The sequence below is a fragment of the Phyllobates terribilis genome, unplaced genomic scaffold, assembly GCF_046119375.1.
Source record: "Phyllobates terribilis strain yellow unplaced genomic scaffold, ASM4611937v1 Scaffold_121__1_contigs__length_5197421, whole genome shotgun sequence".
NCBI lineage: Eukaryota > Metazoa > Chordata > Amphibia > Anura > Dendrobatidae > Phyllobates > Phyllobates terribilis.
The window spans coordinates 927,549-950,695 of NW_027362881.1; positions in this window are offsets into that span (position 1 = coordinate 927,549).

Genomic DNA, 23,147 nt, shown 5'->3' on the forward strand with positions numbered 1-23,147 from the left:
GTAAGGATACATTAGGTGAGGGTAGAGCTGGTCGTGCAGCGGTGGTTACTGCAGGTTGTAGGCTTGTCGGAAGAGGTGGGTCTTCAGGTTTCTTTTGAAGGTTTCCACGGTCGGCGAGAGTCTGATGTTTTGGGGTAGAGAGTTCCAGATTGTGGGAGGAGGAGATAAATGGGGAGTAGAGAAGGAGATCTTGTGAGGATCGGAGGTTGCGTGCAGGTAAGTACCGGGAGACTAGGTCACAGATGTATGGGGGAGACAGGTTGTGGATGGCTTTGTATGCCATGGTTAGAGTTTTGAACTGGATTCTCTGGGCAATGGGGAGCCAGTTAAGAGATTGACAGAGTGGAGAGGCTGGGGAATAGCGGGGGCACAGGTGAATTAGTCGAGCAGCAGAGTTTAGGATAGATTGGAGAGGCGCAAGAGTGTTGTAAGGGAGGCCACGGAGCAGGAGGTTGCAGTAGTCGAGGCGGGATATGATGAGGGCATGCACTAGTGTTTTTGCAGAGACTTTGCTGAGGAATGCACGGATCCGGGAGATGTTTTTGAGTTGGAGTCAGCAGGAAGTGGAAAGGGCTTGGATATGTGGCTTGAAGGAGAGATCAGAGTCCAGGGTTACTCCAAGGCATCGAGCTTGTGGGACTGGGGAGAGTGAACAGCCATTGACGTTGATGGCTAGGTCAGATGGGGGATGTGAATGAGAGGGTGGAAAGATGATGAACTCTGTTTTATCCATGTTGAGTTTTAGAAATCTGTCAGAGAAGAAGGATGACATGGCGAACAGATATTTTGGGATTTTGGTTAGTAGGGAGGAGATATCGGGTCCAGAGAGGTAGATCTGTGTGTCGTCAGCATAGAGGTGATACTGAAAACCGTGAGACTCTATGAGCTGTCCCAGGCCAAAGGTGTAGATGGAGAAGAGCAGAGGTCCTAGAACTGAACCTTGGGGGACACCGACAGATAGGGGGCGAGATGAGGAGGTGGTGCGTGAGTGGGAGACGCTGAATGTCCTGTCTGTTAAGTATGAGGAGATCCAAGATAGAGCCAAGTCCGTGATGCCAAGAGATGAGAGAATCTGGAGTAAGAGGGAATGTCCACTGTGTCAAAGGCAGATGACAGGTCCAGAAGGAGGATGATGGAGTAGTGTCGCTTGGATTTGGCATTTAGTAAGTCGTTGGTGACTTTGGTCAGGGCAGTTTCAGTCGAGTGATGCGGTCGGAAGCCAGATTGCAGGTGGTCGAAGAGGGAGCAGGAGGAGAGGTGGGAGGACATTTCAAGGTGGACATGTTGTTCTAGTAGTTTTGAGGCAAAGGGGAGGAGTGATATGGGGCGGTAGCTAGTCAGAGAGGAAGGGTCAAGGGAGGGCTTTTTGAGGATGGGTGTGATTGCGGCATGTTTGAAACATGAGGGGAAGACACCGGTTGTTAGTGACAGATTGAAGAGGTGGGTTAGGGTTGGGATGAAGACTGTGGTAAGGTTAGTGATGAGGTGGGATGGGATTGGGTCAAGTTCGCAGGTGGTGAGGTGTGATTTGGAGAGTAAAGAGGAGACTTGACCTTCTGTAATGGAGGAGAAGTGGGGTTTGGAGGAGGAGGGTTGAATAGATATGAGGAGGCGTTGTGTGGACTTTAGGCTAAAGTTTAGTCTGATGGTGTCAATCTTCTGTTTGAAGAATGAGGCAAAGTCATCGGCTGAGATGAGAGAAGAGGGAGGAGGTGCTGGGGGACGAAGGAGAGACTTGAAAGTGTTAAATAGCTGTTTAGGGTTGTGAGATAGGGAGGATATGAGAGATGAGAAGTAGGTTTGTTTTGCTGTAGTGAGTGCGGACTTGAAATTAGTGAGGGATTGCTTGAATGCGATGAAGTGCTCGATGGAGTGAGACCTTTTCCATTTCCGCTCCGTAACCCTGGAGGCCCGGCGCAGTTCTTTAGTAAGTTTAGTGTGCCAGGGTGGCCTGTTGAATGTGCGAGATGTGGTGTGTGTGAGAGGGGCGATCGAGTCTAGAGCTGCAGCTATTCTGGTGTTATATGAAGCAGCAGCAACGTCTGCATCGTGTAAGGAATTTATGTCTGTAAGAGGGAGGAGGGATTCAGAGAGTGAGTGTAAGTCAAGGTGTTTGAGATTTCTGCGAGGGTATGCTAGTTTGTGGAGTGGGGATTGTTGCCCCGGGGAGGAGAGAGAAGAGAATGTAAGTAGGCTGTGATCAGAGAGAGGGAGAGGTGAGTTAGAGAGGATAGCTAGGTAACAGATGCGGGTGAAGATGAGGTCCAGTGTGTGGCCATCTTTGTGGGTGGGTGTGGAACACCATTGAGTGAGTCCGAAGGAGGAAGTGAGAGATAGGAACTTAGAGACAGACGAGTGGGAAGTGTTAATGGGGATGTTGAAGTCATCCATTATGATAGTGGGGATGTCAGTGGAGAGGAAGTGAAGCAGCCAGGTGGTGAAGTGGTCTAAGAAGGTGGTGGCTTGCCCTGGGGGTCGGTAAACGACGGTCAGTTGGAAGTTGGAGGGGGAATAGATGCGCACACAGTGCACCTCAAAAGAGGGGAGTGTAACGGAGGGTGGCTGTGGGATTTGGATGAAAGTGCAGTGTTCTGATAGGAGAAAACCTACGCCTCTGCCATGTTTGCCGTTGGGGTGGGGGGTGTGGGAAAATTGGAATCCGCCATATGAAAGTGCAGCTGGGGAGGCTGTGTCAGAGGGGGTGAGCCAGGTTTCAGTGATGGCGTGGAAGGAAAGTTTGTTTGTAATGAAAAGATCGTGGATGAATGAAAGTTTGTTATAGACAGAGCGAGCATTCCATAGAGCTCCTGTTAGAGCAACTAAGGGAGTGGGGATTGGTTGGATGGGTATGAGGTTAGAAGGGTTGCGACAGTTTGTGGAAGGTCGTGGATAGGAGGAAGAAGTAATTGTGGGGATATGGCGAGGAGGACCAGGATTTGGAGAGATATCTCCAGCAGTGAGGAGGAGCAGAGAAAGTGTTAGCAGGTGGGAGCAAGAGAGAGCATGATGTGGTTGTATGTGTTTGGAGATCCAGGATTGAATGATTAGGAATAATTTGGAGGAGGAGGTGAGATGAATGGGGAGGATGGAGGGAGAGATGAAGAGTTTCTTACTAGGTGTAGGGATTTGAGTGGTTACTAGAAAGTGGAGGACTATAGAGGAAAAAGTGAGAGCTAACAGAAACATAGTTAAAAGAGAGTAAGTGGTCAAAGTGTTGGGTTCCTGACTCCTGCCCTGACTAACTGCCTCTGAAATAACTGCCACTTATCTCCGAAGCCACTTTGCACAAGAAGACGCGTGCACACCCCAGCACAAGTGCACCCCTTACAGAGCTTCTAAATATATAGGGCACATTAAACTATCAGGTGAAGGGCATTGTGGGAGCTGCATATGGCTAAATTAGCAGCTGGTCGTCTCACCAGGAGATGCCTGGGTGATCAAACACAGAGCTTGGACTCTAGTCTCTGCAGTTTAGCACCTCTAAAAATCAGATAAGAGCTATAGTGGGGAAGGGACAGACATATGTGGGTATTGAATGGAGTGGGACAGATAAAGCAGAGAAGTTATGCAGAGCATGTACCAGTGAGGTGAATCAGCAAAGCAGAGCATTAGATTACAGCAGACACAGCAAGCAGAGAATTTATGCAGAGCATGTACCAGAGAGGTGAATCAGCAAAGCAGAGCATTAGATTACAGCAGACACAGCAAGCAGAGAAGTTATGCAGAGCATGTACCAGTGAGGTGAATCAGCAAAGCAGAGCATTAGATTACAGCAGACACAGCAAGCAGAGAAGTTATGCAGAGCATGTACCAGTGAGGTTATTCCACTGCGACCTCTACCACTTTTCCAAGGGGCATTGATATTGTCTTTTATTCCACTGCGATCTCCACCACTATTTCAAGGGGCATCGATAATGTCTATTTAATCCACTGCGACCTCCACCAATCTTCCAAGGGGCATTAAAACCGTCTTGTTAAGCTACTGTGACCTCCACGTCTCTTCCACAGGGCATTGTTATTGTCTTTTTATTCCACTGCGACATCCACCACTCTGCCAAGGGGCATTAAAACCGTCTTGTTAAGCTGCTGTGATGTCCACGTCTCTTCCACGGGGCATTGATAATGTCTTTTTGTTCCACTGTAACCTCCACCACTCTTCCAAGAGGCATTGATATTGTATTTTTATTTCACTCTAACCTCCACCACTCTTCCAAGGGGCATTTATATTGTCTTTTTATTCCACTGCGACCTCCACCACTCTTCCAAGGTTCATTGATATTGTCTTTTTAATCCACTGCGGCCTCCACCACTCTTCCAAGGGGCATTAAAACCGTCTTGTTAAGCTACTGAAACCTCCACATCTCTTCCAAGGGGCACTAAAACCGTTTGGTTAAAACACTCTGTACTCCACAGCTCTTCCAAGGGGCATTGATATTGTCTTTTTATTTCACTGTAACTTCCACCACTCTTTCAAGGGGCATTGATATTGCATTTTTATTCCACTGTGACCTCCACCACTCTTCCAAGGGGCATTAAAACCGTCTTGTAAAGCTACTGTGACCTCCAAGTCTCTTCCAAGGGGCATTAAAACTGTCTTGTTAAGCCGCTCTGAGATCCACAGCTCTTCCAAGGGGCATTGACAATGTCTTTTTATTCCATTGTAACCTTCTGCAATCTTCCAAGTGCATTGATATTGTCCTTTTATTCCTCCGCAACGTCCACGACTCTTCCAAGGTGCATTAAATCCGTCTTTTTAAGCTACCGTGACCTCCAAGTTTCTTACACAGGTCATTGATATTGTCATTTTATTCCACTGTAACCTCCACCACTCTTCCAAGGGGCATTGATATTGTCTTTTTAATCCACTTCGACCTCCATCACTCTTCCAAGAAGCATTGAAACAGTCTTGTTAAGCTACTGTGACCTCCACGTCTATTCCACGGTGCATTAAAACTTCCTAGTTAAACCACTGTGAACTCCACAGCTCTTCCAAGGGGCATTGATATTGTCTTTTTATTCCACTCTAACCTCCACCACTCTTCCAAGGGGCATTGATATTGTCTTTTTATTTTACTGCGACCTCCACCACTCTTCCAAGGGGTATTAATATTGTTTTTTTATTACACTGTGACCTCCACATCTCTTCCAAGTTTCATTAAAACCGCATGGTTAGGCCACTTTGAACTCCACAGCTCTTCCAAGAGGCAATGATATTGTCTTTTTATTCAACTGTAACCTCCACCACTCATCCAAGGGGCATTGATATTGTCTTTTTTTTCCACTGCGACCTCCACCATTCTTCCAAGGGGATTTGATAGTCTTTTTAATCCACTGCGACCTCCACCACTCTTCCAAGGGGCATCAAAACCGTCTTGTTAAGCTACTGTGACCTCCATGTCCCTTCCAAGGGGCATTGATATTGTCTTTTTATTCCACTGCGACCTCCACCACTCTTCCAAGGGGCATTGATATTGTCTTTTTAATTCACTGCGACCTCCACCACTCTTCCAAGGGACATTGATATTGTCTTTTTATTCCACTGCGACCTTCACCCTTCTTCCAAGGAACATTGATATTGTCTTTTTTTTCCACTGTAACCTCCACCACTCTTCTAAGGGGCAATGATATTTTCTTTTTATTCCACTGCGACCTCCACCACTCTTCCAAGGGGCATTTATAATGTCTTTTTAATCCACTGCGACCTCCACCACTATTCCAAGGGGCATTATAACCGTCTTTTTAAGCTACTGTGACCTCCATGTCTCTTCCAATGGCCATTAAAACCGTCAATTTAAACCACTGTGAACTCCACAGCTCTTGCAAGAGGCATTGATATTGTCTTTTTATTCCACTGTAACCTCCACCACTCTTCCAAGGGGCATTGATATTGTCTTTTTATTTTACTGCGACCTCCACCACTCTTCCAAGGGGTATTAATATTGTTTTTTTATTACACTGTGACCTCCACATCTCTTCCAAGTTTCATTAAAACTGCATGGTTAGGCCACTTTGAACTCCACAGCTCTTCCAAGAGGCAATGATATTGTCTTTTTATTCAACTGTAACCTCCACCACTCATCCAAGGGGCATTGATATTGTCTTTTTTTTCCACTGCGACCTCCACCATTCTTCCAAGGGGATTTGATAGTCTTTTTAATCCACTGCGACCTCCACCACTCTTCCAAGGGGCATCAAAACCGTCTTGTTAAGCTACTGTGACCTCCATGTCCCTTCCAAGGGGCATTGATATTGTCTTTTGATTCCACTGCGACCTCCACCACTCTTCCAAGGGGCATTGATATTGTCTTTTTAATTCACTGCGACCTCCACCACTCTTCCAAGGGACATTGATATTGTCTTTTTATTCCACTGCGACCTTCACCCTTCTTCCAAGGAACATTGATATTGTCTTTTTTTTCCACTGTAACCTCCACCACTCTTCTAAGGGGCAATGATATTTTCTTTTTATTCCACTGCGACCTCCACCACTCTTCCAAGGGGCATTTATAATGTCTTTTTAATCCACTGCGACCTCCACCACTATTCCAAGGGGCATTATAACCGTCTTTTTAAGCTACTGTGACCTCCATGTCTCTTCCAATGGCCATTAAAACCGTCAATTTAAACCACTGTGAACTCCACAGCTCTTGCAAGAGGCATTGATATTGCCTTTTTATTCCACTGTAACCTCCACCACTCTTCCAAGGGGCATTGATTTTGTCTTTTTATTTTACTGCGACCTCCACCACTCTTCCATTCCAAGGGGTATTAATATTGTTTTTTTATTACACTGTGACCTCCACATCTCTTCCAAGTGGCATTAAAACCGCATGGTTAAACCACTTTGAACTCCACAGCTCTTCCAAGAGGCAATGATATTGTCTTTTTATTCAACTGTAACCTCCACCACTCATCCAAGGGGCATTTATATTGTCTTTTTTTTCCACTGCGACCTCTACCACTCTTCCAAGGGGATTTGATAGTCTTTTTAATCCACTGCGACCTCCACCTCTCTTCCAAGGGGCATCAAAACCGTCTTGTTAAGCTACTGTGACCTCCATGTCTCTTCCAAGGGGCATTAAAACCGTCAATTTAAACCACTGTGAACTCCACAGCTCTTGCAAGAGGCATTGATATTGTCTTTTTATTCCACTGTAACCTCCACCACTCTTCCAAGGGGCATTGATTTTGTCTTTTTATTTTACTGCGACCTTCACCACTCTTCCAAGGGGTATTAATATTGTTTTTTTATTACACTGTGACCTCCACATCTCTTCCAAGTGGCGTTAAAACCGCATGGTTAAACCACTTTGAACTCCACAGCTCTTCCAAGAGGCATTGATATTGTCATTTTATTCCACTGTAACCTCCACCACTCTTCCAAGGGGCATTGATATTGTCTTTTTATTCCACTGTAACCTCCACCAATCTTCCAAGGGGCATTGATATTGTCTTTTTATTCCACTGCGACCTCCACCACTCTTCTAAGGGGCATTGATATTGTATTTTAAATCCACAACGATCTCCACCACTCTTCGAAGGGGCATGAAAACAGTCTTGTTAAGCTACTGTGACCTCCTCGTCTCTTCCAAGGGGCATTAAAACTGTCTGGTTAAACACTCTGAACTCCACAGCTCTTACAAAAGGCATTGATATTGTCTTTTTATTTGTCTGTAACATCCACCACTCTTCCAAGCGGCATTGATATTGTCTTTTTACTCCACTGCGACCTCCACCACTCATCCAAGGGGCATTGATATTGTCTTTTTAATCAACTGCGACCTCCACCTCTCTTCCAAGGGGCATTAAAACCGTCTTGTGAAGCTACTGTGACCTCCACGTCCCTTCCACGGGGCATTGATATTGTCTATTTATTCCACTGCGACCTCCACCACTCTTCCAAGGAGCATTGATATTATCATTTTAATCCACTGCGACCTCCACCACTCTTCCAAGGGGCATTGATTTTGTCTTTTTATTCCACTGCGACCTCTACCACTCTTCCAATGGGCATTGATTTTGTCTTTTTAATCCACTGCGAACTCCACCACTCTTCCAAGGGGCATTAAAACCGTCTTGTTATGCTACTGTGACGTCGACTTCTCTTCCAAGGGGCAATAAAACCATCTGGTTAAACCACTCTGACCTCCACATTTCTTCCAAGGTGCATTTGTATTGTCTTTTTATTCCACTCTAACCTCCACCACTCTTCCAAGGGGCATTGACATTGTCTTTTTGTTCCACTGCGACATCCAAAACTCTTCCAAGGGGCATTAAAACCATGTTGTTAAGCTACAGTGACCTCCATATCTCTTCCAAGGGGCGTTAAAACCGTCTGGTTATACCACTCTGAAATCCACAGATCTTCCAAGGGGCATTATTATTGTCTTTTTATTCCACTGTAACCTCCACCACTCTTACAAGGGGCATTGATATTGTCTTTTTATTTCACTGCGACCTCCACCAGTCCTCCAAGAGGCATTAAAACCATCTTGTTAAGCTACTGTGACCTCCACGTCTCTTCCACGGGGCATTGAAATTGTCTTTTTATTCCACTGTAATCTCCACCACTCATCCAAGGGGCATAGATATTGTCTTTTTTTTCCACTGCGACCTCCACCACTCTTCCAAGGGGCATTGATAATGTCTTTTTATTCCACTGCGACCTCCACCACTCTACCAAGGCTCATTGATATTGTCTTTTTTATCCACTGCGACCTCCGCCACTCTTCCAAGGGGCATTAAAACCGACTTGTTAAGCTATTGTGACCTCCACATCTCTTCAACGGGGCATTGATATTGTCTTTTTGTTTAACTGTAACTTCCCCCACTGTTCCAAGGGGCATTGATATTGTCTTCTTATTCCACTGTTATCTCCATCACTCTTCCAAGGGGCATTGATATTGTCTTTTTATTCAACTGTAACCTTCACCACTCTTCCAAGGGGCATTGATATTGTCTTTTTAATCCACTGCTACCTCCACCACTCTTCCAAGGGGCATTAAAACCATCTTGTTAAGCTACTGTCACCTCCACATCCCTTCCAAGGGGAATTAAAACAGTGAATTTAAACCACTTTGTACTCCACAGCTCTTCCAAGGGGCATTGATATTGTCTTTTTATTCCACTGCAACTTCCACCTCTCCTCCATGGGGCATTAAAACAGTCTTGTTAAGGTACTGTTAAATCCACGTCTCTTTCACGGGGCATTGATATTGTCTTTTTATTCCACTGTAACCTCCACCACTCTTCCAAGGCTCATTGATATTGTCTTTTTATTCCACTGGGACCATCACCACTCTTCCAAGTGGCATTGATATTGTCTTTTTATTCAACTGTATCCTCCACCACTCTTCCAAGTGGTATTGATATTGTCTTTTTATTCCACTGCTACTTCCACCTCTCTTCTAAGGGGCATTGATATTGTCTTTTTAATCCACTGCGACCTCCACCACTCTTCCAAGAGGCATTAAAACAGTCTTGTTAAGCTACTGTGACCTCCACATCTCTTCCAAGGGGCATTAAAACCGTCTGGTTAAACCACTCTGAACTCCACAGCTCTTCCAAGGGGCAGAGATATTGTCTTTTTATTCCACTGTAACCTCCACCATTCTTCGAAGGGGTATTGATATTGTCTTTTTATTGAACTGCGACCTCCACCACTCTTCCAAGGGGCATTAAAACCATCTGGTTAAACCACTCTGAACTCCATAGCCCTTTCAAGAGGCATTGATATTGTCTTTTTATTTCACTGTAACCTCCACCACTCTTTCAAGGGGCATTGACATTGTCTTTTTATTCCACTGCGACCTCCACCACTCTTCCAAGGGGCATTAAAACTGTCTTGTTAAGCGACTGTGACCTCCACTTGTCTTCCATGGGGCATTGATATTGTCTTTTTAATCCACTGTGACTTCCACCACTTTTCCAATGGGCATTAAAACGTCTTTTTAAGCTACTGTGACCTCCACGTCACTTCCAATGGGCATTAAAACCGTCTGGTTAAACCACTCTGCAGTCCACAGCTCTTCCAAGGGGCATTGGTATTGTCTTTTTATTCCACTCTAACCTCCACCACTCTTCCAAGGTGCATTGACATTGTCTTTTTATTCCACTGCGACCTCCACCATTCTTCCAAGGGGCATTAAAACTGTCTTGTTAAGCTACAGTGACCTCCACATCTCTTCCATGGGGCATTGATGTTTTCTTTAAATTCCACTGTAACCTCCACCACTCTTCCAAGGTGCATTGATATTGTATTTTTATTGCACTGCGACCTCCACCACTCTTCCAAAGGGCATTGATATTGTCTTTTTAATCCACTGCGACCTCCACCACTCTTCCAAAGGGTATTAAAACCATCTTGTTAAGCTACTGTGACCTCAACGTCTCATCCACGGGGCATTGATATTGTCTTTTTATTCCACTGCAACCTCCACCACTCTTCCATGTGGCATTAAAACCGTCTTGTTAAGCTACTTTGACCTCCACGTCTCTTCCAAGAGGCATTAAAACCGTATGGTTAAACCAATCTGAACTCCACAGATCTTCCAAGGGGCATTGATATTGTCTTTTTATTCCACTGTAACCTACACCATTCTTCCAAGGGTTATTGATATTGTCTTTTTAATGCACTGCGACCTTCACCACTCTTCCAAGGGGTAATAAAACCATCTGGTTAAACGACTCTGAACTCCATAGCTCTTTCAAGAGGCATTGATATTGTCTTTTTATTCCACTGCGACCTCCACCACACTTCCAAGGGGCATTAAAACTGTCTTGCTAAGCTACTGTGACCTCCACGTGTCTTCCACGGGGCATTGATATTGTCTTTTTTATCCACTCTGACCTCCACCACTTTTCCAAGGGGCATTAAAACCGTCTTCTTAATCAACTGTAATCTCTACCACTTTTCCTATGGGAATTGATATTGTCTTTTTATTATTATTATTATTTATTATTCTAGCGCCATTTATTCCATGGCGCTTTACATGTGATAGGGATATACATAACAAAAGCTTTTTTACATAATCTTAACAAAACGAGTCAGCGACTGGTACAGGAGGAGCGAGGACCCTGCTCGCGAGGGCTCACATTCTAGAAGGGATGGGTGAGGATACATTAGGTGAGGGTAGAGCTGGTTGTGCAGCGGTGCTTAACGGAAGAGGTGGGTCTTCAGGTTTCTTTTGAAGGTTTCCACGGTCGGCGAGAGTCTGATGTGTTGGGGTAGAGAGTTCCAGAGTAGGGGGGATGCACGGGAGAAATCTTGTATACGATGGTGGGAGGAGGAGATAAGAGGGGAGTAGAGAAGGAGATCTTGTGAGGATCGGAGGTTGCCTGCAGGTAAGTACCGGGAGACTAGGTCACAGATGTATGGGGGAGACAGGTTGTGGGTGGCTTTGTATGCCATGGTTAGAGTTTTGAACTGGATTCTCTGGGCAATGGGGAGCCAGTGAAGAGATTGACAGAGAAGAAAGGCCGGGGAATAGCGGGGGGACAGGTGAATTAGTCGAGCAGCAGAGTTTAGGATAGATTGGAGAAGTGCAAGAGTGTTGAAATTGAGGCCACGGAGCAGGAGGTTGCAGTAGTCGAGGCGGGATATGATGAGGGCATGCACTAGTGTTTTTGCAGAGTCTTTGCTGAGGAATGCACGGATCCGGAAGATGTTTTTGAGTTCGAGTCGGCAGGAAGTGGAAAGGGCTTGGATATGTGGCTTGAAGGAGAGATCAGACTCCAGGGTTACTCCAAGGCAGCGTGCTTGTGGGACTGGGGAGAGTGAACAGCCAGTGACGTTGATGGCTAGGTCAGATGGGGGATGTGTAAGAGAGGGTGGAAAGATGATGAACTCTGTTTTATCCATGTTGAGTTTTAGAAATCTGTCAGAGAAGAAGGATGACATGGCGGACAGACATTGTGGGATTTTTGTTAGTAGGGAGGAGATATCGGGTCCAGAGAGGTAGATCTGTGTGTCGTCAGCAAAGAGGTGATGCTGAAAACAGTGAGACTCTATGAGCTGTCCCAGGCCAAAGGTGTAGATGGAGAAGAGCAGAGGTCCTAGAACTGAGCCTTGGGGGACACCGACAGATAGGGGGCGAGATGAGGAGGTGGTGCGTGAGTGGGAGACACTGAAAGTCCTGTCTGTTAAGTATGAGGAGATTCAAGATAGAGCCAAGTCCGTGATGCCAAAAGATGAGAGAATCTGGAGTAAGAGGGAATGGTCCACTGTGTCAAAGGCAGATGACAGGTCCAGAAGGAGGAGGATGGAGTAGTGTCGCTTGGATTTGGCATTTAGTAGGTCGTTGGTGACTTTGGTCAGGGCAGTTTCAGTCGAGTGATGCGGTCGGAAGCCAGATTGCAGGCGGTCGAAGAGGGAGCAGGAGGAGAGGTGGGAGGACAGTTCAAGGTGGACATGTTGTTCTAGTAGTTTTGAGGCAAAGGCGAGGAGTGATATGGGGCGGTAGTTAGTCAGAGAGGAAGCGTCAAGGGAGGGCTTTTTGAGGATGGGTGTGATTGCGGCATGTTTGAAACATGAGTGGAAGACACCGGTTGTTAGTGACAGATTGAAGAGGTGGGTTAGGGTTGGGATGAAGACTGTGGTAAGGTTAGTAATGAGGTGGGATGGGATTGGGTCAAGTTCGCAGGTGGTGAGGTGTGATTTGTAGAGTAAAGAGGAGACTTGATCTTCTGTGATGGTGGAGAAGTGGAGTTTGGAGGAGGAGGGTTGAATAGATATGAGGAGGGGTTGTGTGGACTTTAGGCAAAAGTTTTTTCTGACGGTGTCAATCTTCTGTTTGAAGAATGAGGCAGAGTCGTCGGCTGAGATGAGAGAAGAGGGAGGAGGTGCTGGGGGACGAAGCAGAGAGTTGAAAGTGTTAAATAGCTGTTTAGGGTTGTGAGATAGGGAGGATATGAGAGATGAGAAGTAGGTTTGTTTTGCTGTAGTGAGTGCGGACTTGAAATTAGTGAGGGATTGCTTGAATGCGATGAAGTGCTCGATGGAGTGAGACCTTTTCCATCTCCGCTACGCAACTCTGGAGGCCCGGCGCAGTTCTTTAGTAAGTTTAGTGTGCCAGGGTTGCCTGTTTTATGTGCGAGATGTGGTGTGTGTGAGAGGGGCGATCGAGTCTAGAGCTGCAGCTATTGTGGTGTTATATGAAGCAGCAGCAACGTCTGCATCGTGTAAGGAATTTATGTCTGTAAGAGGGAGGAGGGATTCAGAGAGTGAGTGTAAGTCAAGGTGTTTGATATTTCTGCGAGGGTATGCTAGTTTGTGGAGTGGGGATTGTTGCCCCGGGGAGGAGAGAGAAGAGAATGTAAGTAGGCTATGATCAGAGAGAGGAAGAGGTGAGTTAGAGAGGTTAGATAGGGAACAGGGCGGGTGAAGATGAGGTCCAGTGTGTGGCCATCTTTGTGGGTGGTTGTGGAAGACCTTTGAGTGAGTCCGAAGGAGGAAGTGAGAGATAGGAACTTAGAGACAGACGAGTGGGAAGTGTTAATTGGGATGTTGAAGTCACCCATTATGATAGTGGGGATGTCAGTGGAGAGGAAGTGAAGCAGCCAGGTGGTGAAGTGGTCTAAGAAGGTGGTGGCCTGCCCAGGGGGTCGGTAAATGACGGCCAGTTGGAGGTTGGAGGGGAATAGATGCGCACACAGTGCACCTCAAAAGAGGGGAGTGTAACGGAGGGTGGCAGTGGGATTTGGGTGAAAGCGCAGTGTTCTGATAGGAGAAAACCTACGCCTCTGCCATGTTTGCCGTTGGGGCGGGGGGTGTGGGAAAGGTAGAATCCGCCATATGAAAGTGCAGCTGGGGAGGCTGTGTCAGAGGGGGTGAGCCAGGTTTCAGTGATGGCGAGGAAGGAAAGTTTGTTTGTAATGAAAAAATCGTGGATGAAGGAAAGTTTGTTGCAGACAGAGCGAGCGTTCCATAGAGCTCCTGTTAGAGCAACTAAGGGAGTGGGATTGGTTGGATGGGTATGAGGTTAGAAGGGTTGCGACAGTTTGTGGAAGGTCGTGGATAGGAGGAAGAAGTAACTGTGGGGATATGGCGAGGAGGACCAGGATTTGGAGAGATATCTCCATCAGTGAGGAGGAGCTGAGAAAGTGTTAGCAGGTGGGAGCAAGAGAGAGCATGAGGTGGCTGTCTGTGTTTGGAGATCCAGGATTGAATGTTTAGGAATAAATTGGAGGAGGAGGTGAGATGAATGGGGAGGATGGAGGGAGAGATGAAGAGTTTCTTTCTAGGTGTAGGGATTTGAGGGGTTACTAGAAAATGGAGGACTATAGAGGAAAAAGTGAGAGCTAACAGAAACATAGTTCAAAGAGAGTAAGTGATCAAAGTGTTGGTTACCTGACTCCTGCCCTGACTAACTGCCTCTGAAATAACTGCCACTTATCTCCGAAGCCACTTTGCACAAGAAGACGCGTGCACACCCCAGCACAAGTGCACCCCTTACAGAGCTTCTAAATATATAGGGCACATTAAACTATCAGGTGAAGGGCATTGTGGGAGCTGCATATGGCTAAATTAGCAGCTGGTCGTCTCACCAGGAGATGGCTGGGTGATCAAACACAGAGCTAGGACTCTAGTCTCTGCAGTTTAGCACCTCTAAAAATCAGATAAGATCTATAGTGGGGAAGGGACAGACATATGTGGGTATTGAATGGAGTGGGACAGATAAAGCAGAGAAATTATGCAGAGCATGTACCAGTGAGGTAAATCAGCAAAGCAGAGCATTAGATTTCATCAGACACAGCAAGCAGAGAAGTTATGCAGAGCATGTACCAGTGAGGTGAATCAGCAAAGCAGAGCATTAGATTACAGCAGACACAGCAAGCAGAGAAGTTATGCAGAGCATGCACCAGTGAGGTGAATCAGCAAAGCAGAGCATTAGATTACAGCAGACACAGCAAGCAGAGAAGTTATGCAGAGCATGTACCAGTGAGGTTATTCCACTGCGACCTCCACCACTCTTCCAAGGGGCATTGATATTGTCATTTTATTCCACTGCGACCTCCGCCACTCTTCCAAAGGGCATTGATATTGTCTTTTATTCCACTGTAACCTCCACCACTGTTCTAAGGGGCATTAAAATCATCTTGTTAAGCTATTGTGACCTCCACGTCTCTTCCACAGGGCATTGTTATTGTCTTTTTATTCCACTGCGACCTCCACCACTCTGCCAAGGGGCATTAATACCGTCTTGTTAAGCTACTGTGATTTCCACGTCTCTTCCACGGGGCATTGATATTGTCTTTTTATTCCACTGTAACCTCCACCACTCTTCCAAGAGGCATTGATATTGTATTTTTATTCCACTGTAACCTCCACCACTCTTCCAAGGGACATTGATATTGACTTTTTATTCCACTGCGACCTCCACCACTCTTCCAAAGTTCATTGATATTGTCTTTTAATCCACTGCGACCTCCACCACTCTTCCAAAGGGTATTAAAACCGTCTTGTTAAGCTACTTTGACCTCCACATCTCTTCCAAGGGGCACTAAAACCATTTGGTTAAACCACTCTGTACTCCACAGCTCTTCCAAGGGGCATTGAGATTGTCTTTTTATTTCACTGTTACTTCCACCACTCTTTCAAGGGGCATTGATATTGTATTTTTATTCCACTGTGACCTGCACCACTCTTCCAAGGGGCATTAAAACGGTCTTGTTAAGCTACTGTGACCTCCAAGTCTCTTCCAAGGGGCATTAAAACCGTCTGGTTAAACCGCTCTGAGCACCACAGCTCTTCCAAGGGGCATTGACAATGTCTTTTTATTCCATTGTAATCTTCTGCACTCTTCCAAGTGTATTGATAATGTATTTTTATTCCTCTGCAATGTCCACGACTCTTCCAAGGGGCATTAAAAAAGTCTTATTAAGCTACTCTGACCTCCAAGATTCTTACACAGGGCATTGATATTGTCTTTTTATTACACTGTAACCTCCACCACTCTTCCAAGGGGCATTGATATTGTCTTTTTATTCCACTGTAACCTCCACAGCTCTTCCAAGGGGCATTGATATTGTCGTTTTAATCCACTGCGACCTCCACCACTCTTCCAACAGACATTGATATTGTCTTTTTTTCCACTGCGACCTTCACCCCTCTTCCAAGGAACATTGATATTGTCTTTTTTTCCTTTGTAACCTCCACCACTCTTCTAAGGGGCATTGATATTTTCTTTTTATTCCACTGCGACCTCCACCACTCTTCCAAGGGGCATTAAAACTGTCTTGTTAAGCTACTGTGACCTCCACGTGTCTTCCACTTGGCATTGATTTTGTCTTTTTAATCCACTGTGACTTCCACCAGTTTTCCAAGGGGCATTAAAACCGTCTTGTTAATCTACTTTGACCTCCACATCTCTTCCAAGAGGCAATAAAACCATCTGGTTAAACTACTTTGAACTCCACAGCTCTTCCAAGGGGCATTGGTGTTGTATTTTTCTTCCACTCTAAGCTGCACCACTCTTCCAATGGGCATTGACATTGTCTTTTTATTCCACTGCGACATCCATTACTCTTCCAAGGGGCATTGATATTGTCTTTTTATTCCACTGCCACCTCCACCACTCTTCCAAGGGGCATTGATATCGTCTTTTTAATCCACTGCGACCTCCACCACTTTTCCAAAGGTCATTAAAAACATCTTTTTAACCTACTGTGACCTCCACGTCACTTCCAGTGGGCATTAAAACCGTCTGGTTAAACCACTCTGAACTCCACAGCTCTTCCAAGGGGCATTGGTATTGTCTTTTTATTCCACTCTAACCTTCACCACTCTTCCAAGGGGCATTGACATTGTCTTTTTATTCCACTGCGACCTCCACCATTCTTCCAAGGGGCATTAAAACTGTCTTGTTAAGCTACAGTGACCACCACATCTCTTCCACGGGGAATTGATGTTGTCTCTAAATTACAATGTAACCTCCACCACTCTACCAATTGGCATTGATATTGTATTTTTATTCCACTGCCACCTCCACCACTCTTCCAAAGGGCATTGATATTGTCTTTTTAATCCACTGCGACCTCCACCACTTTTCCAAAGGGCATTAAAACCATCTTGTTAAGCTACTGTGACCTCCACGTCTCTTCCACGGGGCATTGATATTGTATTTTTATTCCACTGCATCCTCCACCACTCTTCCATGTGGCATTAAAACCGTCTTGTTAAGCTACTGTGACCTCCACGTCTCTTCCAAGGGGCATTAAAACCGTGTAGTTATCCAATCTGAACTCCACAGATCTTCCAAGGGGCATTGATATTGTCTTTTTAATCCACTGTATCCTCCACCACTCTTCCAAGGGGCATTGATATTGTCTTTTTTTTCCACTACGACCTCCACTACTCTTCCAAGCGGCATTAAAACCGTCTTGTTAAGCTACTGTGACCTCCATGTCTCTTCCACAGGGCATTGATATTGTCTTTTTATTCCACTGGAACCTCCAACACTGTTCCAAGGGGCATTGATATTGTCTTTTTATTCCACGGAGACTTCAACCACTCCTTCAAGGAGCATTGACATTGTCTTTTTAATCCACTTCGACCTCCACCACTCTTCCAAGGGGCATTAAAACAGACTTGTTAATTTACTGTGACCTCCACGTCTCTTCCAAGGGGCATTAAATCCGTCAATTTAAACCACTCTCAACTCCACAGCTCTTGCAAGGGGCTTTGATATTGTTTTTAAATTCCACTGTAACCTCCAGCACTCTTCCAAGGGGCATTGATATTGTCTTTTTATTCCACTGCAACTTACACCTCTCTTCCAAGGGGCATTAAAACTGTCTTGTTAAGCTACTGTGACATCCACGTTTCTTTCACGGGGCATTGAAATTGTCTTTTTATTCCACTGTAAACTCCACCACTCTTCCAAGGGGCATTGATATTGTCTTTTTATTCCACTGCCACCTCCAACACTCTTCCAAGGGGCATTGATATTGTCTTTTTAATCCACTGCGACCTCCACCACTTTTCCATGTGGCAATAAAACGGTCTTATTAAGCTACTGTGGCCTCCATTTCTCTTCCATGGGGCATTAAAGCCGTCAATTTAAACCACTCTGAACTCCACAGCTCTTGCAAGAGGCATTGATATTGTCTTTTTATTCCTTTGTAATCTCCAGCACTCTTCCAAGGGGCATTGATAATGTCTTTTCATTCCACTGCGACTTCCACCACTCTTCCAAGGGGCATTAAAACAGTCTTGTTAAGCTACTGTGACCGCCACGTCTCTTCCAAGGGGCATTAAAACCGTCAATTTAAACCACTCTGAACTCCACAGCTCTTTCAAAAGGCATTGATATTGTCTTTTTATTCCACTGTAACCTCCACCTCTCTTCCAAGGGGCATTGATTTTGTCTTTTTAATCCACTGCGACCTCCATCACTCTTCCAAGAAGCATTAAAACCGTCATGTTTAGCTACTGTGAGCTCCACATCTTATTCACGGTGCCTTAAAACCTTCTGGTTAAACCACTGTGAACTCCACAGCTCTTCCAAGGGGCATTGATATTGTCTTTTTATTCCACTGTAACCTCCACCACTCTTCCAAGGGGCATTGATATTGTCTTTTTATTTTACTGCGACCTCCACCACTATTCCAAGGGGCATTAATATTGTCTTTTTATTCCACTGCGACCTCCACCACTCTTCCAAGGGTCATTGATATTGTCTTTTTATTCCACTGTAACCTCCACCACTCTTCCAAGGGGCATTGATATTGTCTTTTTATTCCACTGCGACCTCCACCACTCTTCCAAGGGTCATTGATATTGTCTTTTTATTCCACTGCGACATCAACCTCTCTTCCAAGGGGCATTGATATTGTCTTTTTATTCCACTGTAACATCCAATACTCTTCCAAGGGTCATTGATATTGTCTTTTTATTCCACTGTAACCTCCACCACTCTTTCAAGGGGCATCGATAATGTCTTTTTAATCCACTGCGACCTCCACCACTCTTCCAAGGGGCATTAAAACAGTCTTGTTAAGCTACTGTGACCTCCACGTCTCTTCCAAGGGGCATTAAAACCGTAAATTTAAACCACTCTGAACTCCACAGCTCTTGCACGAGGCATTGATATTGTCTTTTTATTCCACTGTAACCTCCACCACTCTTCCAAGGGGCATTAAAACCGTCTTGTTAAGCTACTGTGACCGCCACGTCTCTTCCAAGGGGCATTAAAACCGTCAATTTAAACCACTCTGAACTCCACAGCTCTTTCAAAAGGCATTGATATTGTCTTTTTATTCCACTGTAACCTCCACCACTCTTCCAAGGGGCATTGATTTTGCCTTTTTAATCCACTGCGACCTCCATCACTCTTCCAAGAAGCATTAAAACCGTCATGTTTAGCTACTGTGAGCTCCACATCTTATTCACGGTGCCTTAAAACCTTCTGGTTAAATCACTGTGAACTCCACAGCTCTTCCAAGGGGCATTGATATTGTCTTTTTATTCCACTGTAACCTCCACCACTCTTCCAAGGGGCATTGATATTGTCTTTTTATTTTACTGCGACCTCCACTACTATTCCAAGGGGCATTAATATTGTCTTTTTATTCCACTGCGACCTCCACCACTCTTCCAAGGGTCATTGATATTGTCTTTTTATTCCACTGTAACCTCCACCACTCTTCCAAGGGGCATTGATATTGTCTTTTTATTCCACTGCGACCTCCACCACTCTTTCAAGGGTCATTGATATTGTCTTTTTATTCCACTGCGACATCAACCTCTCTTCCAAGGGGCATTGATATTGTCTTTTTATTCCACTGTAACATCCAATACTCTTCCAAGGGTCATTGATATTGTCTTTTTATTCCACTGTAACCTCCACCACTCTTTCAAGGGGCATCGATAATGTCTTTTTAATCCACTGCGACCTCCACCACTCTTCCAAGGGGCATTAAAACAGTCTTGTTAAGCTACTGTGACCTCCACGTCTCTTCCAAGGGGCATTAAAACCGTAAATTTAAACCACTCTGAACTCCACAGCTCTTGCAAGAGGCATTGATATTGTCTTTTTATTCCACTGTAACCTGCACCACTCTTCCAAGGGGCATTGATATTGTCTTTTTATTTTTCTGGGACCTCCACCACTCTTCCAAGGGGCATTAATATTGTCTTTTTATTGCTCTGCGACCTCCACCACTCTACCAAGGATCATTGATATTTTCTTTTTAATCCACTGTAACCTCCACCACTCTTCCAAGGGGCATTGATATTGTCTTTTTATTCCACTGCGACCTCCACCATTCTTCCAAGGGGCATTAAAACTGTCTTGTTAAGCTACAGTGACCACCACATCTCTTCCACGGGGAATTGATGTTGTCTCTAAATTACAATGTAACCTCCACCACTCTACCAATTGGCATTGATATTGTATTTTTATTCCACTGCCACCTCCACCACTCTTCCAAAGGGCATTGATATTGTCTTTTTAATCCACTGCGACCTCCACCACTTTTCCAAAGGGCATTAAAACCATCTTGTTAAGCTACTGTGACCTCCACGTCTCTTCCACGGGGCATTGATATTGTATTTTTATTCCACTGCATCCTCCACCACTCTTCCATGTGGCATTAAAACCGTCTTGTTAAGCTACTGTGACCTCCACGTCTCTTCCAAGGGGCATTAAAACCGTGTGGTTATCCAATCTGAACTCCACAGATCTTCCAAGGGGCATTGATATTGTCTTTTTAATCCACTGTATCCTCCACCACTCTTCCAAGGGGCATTGATATTGTCTTTTTTTTCCACTACGACCTCCACTACTCTTCCAAGCGGCATTAAAACCGTCTTGTTAAGCTACTGTGACCTCCATGTCTCTTCCACAGGGCATTGATATTGTCTTTTTATTCCACTGGAACCTCCAACACTGTTCCAAGGGGCATTGATATTGTCTTTTTATTCCACGGAGACTTCAACCACTCCTTCAAGGAGCATTGACATTGTCTTTTTAATCCACTTCGACCTCCACCACTCTTCCAAGGGGAATTAAAACAGACTTGTAAATTTACTGTGACCTCCACGTCTCTTCCAAGGGGCATTAAATCCGTCAATTTAAACCACTCTCAACTCCACAGCTCTTGCAAGGGGCTTTGATATTGTTTTTAATTCCACTGTAACCTCCAGCACTCTTCCAAGGGGCATTGATATTGTCTTTTTATTCCACTGCAACTTACACCTCTCTTCCAAGGGGCATTAAAACTGTCTTGTTAAGCTACTGTGACATCCACGTTTCTTTCACGGGGCATTGAAATTGTCTTTTTATTCCACTGTAAACTCCACCACTCTTCCAAGCGGCATTGATATTGTCTTTTTATTCCACTGCCACCTCCAACACTCTTCCAAGGGGCATTGATATTGTCTTTTTAATCCACTGCGACCTCCACCACTTTTCCATGTGGCAATAAAACCGTCTTATTAAGCTACTGTGGCCTCCATTTCTCTTCCATGGGGCATTAAAGCCGTCAATTTAAACCACTCTGAACTCCACAGCTCTTGCAAGAGGCATTGATATTGTCTTTTTATTCCTTTGTAATCTCCAGCACTCTTCCAAGGGGCATTGATAATGTCTTTTCATTCCACTGCGACTTCCACCACTCTTCCAAGGGGCATTAAAACCGTCTTGTTAAGCTACTGTGACCGCCACGTCTCTTCCAAGGGGCATTAAAACCGTCAATTTAAACCACTCTGAACTCCACAGCTCTTTCAAAAGGCATTGATATTGTCTTTTTATTCCACTGTAACCTCCACCTCTCTTCCAAGGGGCATTGATTTTGTCTTTTTAATCCACTGCGACCTCCATCACTCTTCCAAGAAGCATTAAAACCGTCATGTTTAGCTACTGTGAGCTCCACATCTTATTCACGGTGCCTTAAAACCTTCTGGTTAAACCACTGTGAACTCCACAGCTCTTCCAAGGGGCATTGATATTGTCTTTTTATTCCACTGTAACCTCCACCACTCTTCCAAGGGGCATTGATATTGTCTTTTTATTTTACTGCGACCTCCACCACTATTCCAAGGGGCATTAATATTGTCTTTTTATTCCACTGCGACCTCCACCACTCTTCCAAGGGTCATTGATATTGTCTTTTTATTCCACTGTAACCTCCACCACTCTTCCAAGGGGCATTGATATTGTCTTTTTATTCCACTGCGACCTCCACCACTCTTCCAAGGGTCATTGATATTGTCTTTTTATTCCACTGCGACATCAACCTCTCTTCCAAGGGGCATTGATATTGTCTTTTTATTCCACTGTAACATCCAATACTCTTCCAAGGGTCATTGATATTGTCTTTTTATTCCACTGTAACCTCCACCACTCTTTCAAGGGGCATCGATAATGTCTTTTTAATCCACTGCGACCTCCACCACTCTTCCAAGGGGCATTAAAACAGTCTTGTTAAGCTACTGTGACCTCCACGTCTCTTCCAAGGGGCATTAAAACCGTAAATTTAAACCACTCTGAACTCCACAGCTCTTGCACGAGGCATTGATATTGTCTTTTTATTCCACTGTAACCTCCACCACTCTTCCAAGGGGCATTGATATTGTCTTTTTATTTTTCTGGGACCTCCACCACTCTTCCAAAGGGCATTAATATTGTCTTTTTATTGCTCTGCGACCTCCACCACTCTACCAAGGGTCATTGATATTGTCTTTTTAATCCACTGTAACCTCCACCACTCTTCCAAGGGGCATTGATATTGTCTTTTTATTCCACTGCGACCTCCATCTCTCTTCCAAGAAGCATTAAAACCGTCTTGTTTAGCGACTGTGACCTCCACGTCTATTCCACGGTGCCTTAAGACCTTCTCGTTAAACCACTGTGAACTCCACAGCTCTTCCAAGGGGCATTGATGTTGTCTCTTTATTCCACTGTAACCTGCACCACTCTTCCAAGGGGCATTGATATTGTCTTTTTATTCCACTGCGACCTCCACCACACTTCCAATAGTCATTGATATTGTCTTTTTATTCCACTGTAACCTCCATCACTCTTCCAAGAGGCATTGATATTGTCTTTTTATTCCACTGCGACCTCCACCTCTCTTCCAAGGGGCATTAAAACCATCTTGTTAATCTACTGTGACCTCCAAGTCTCTTCCACGAGGCATTGATGTTG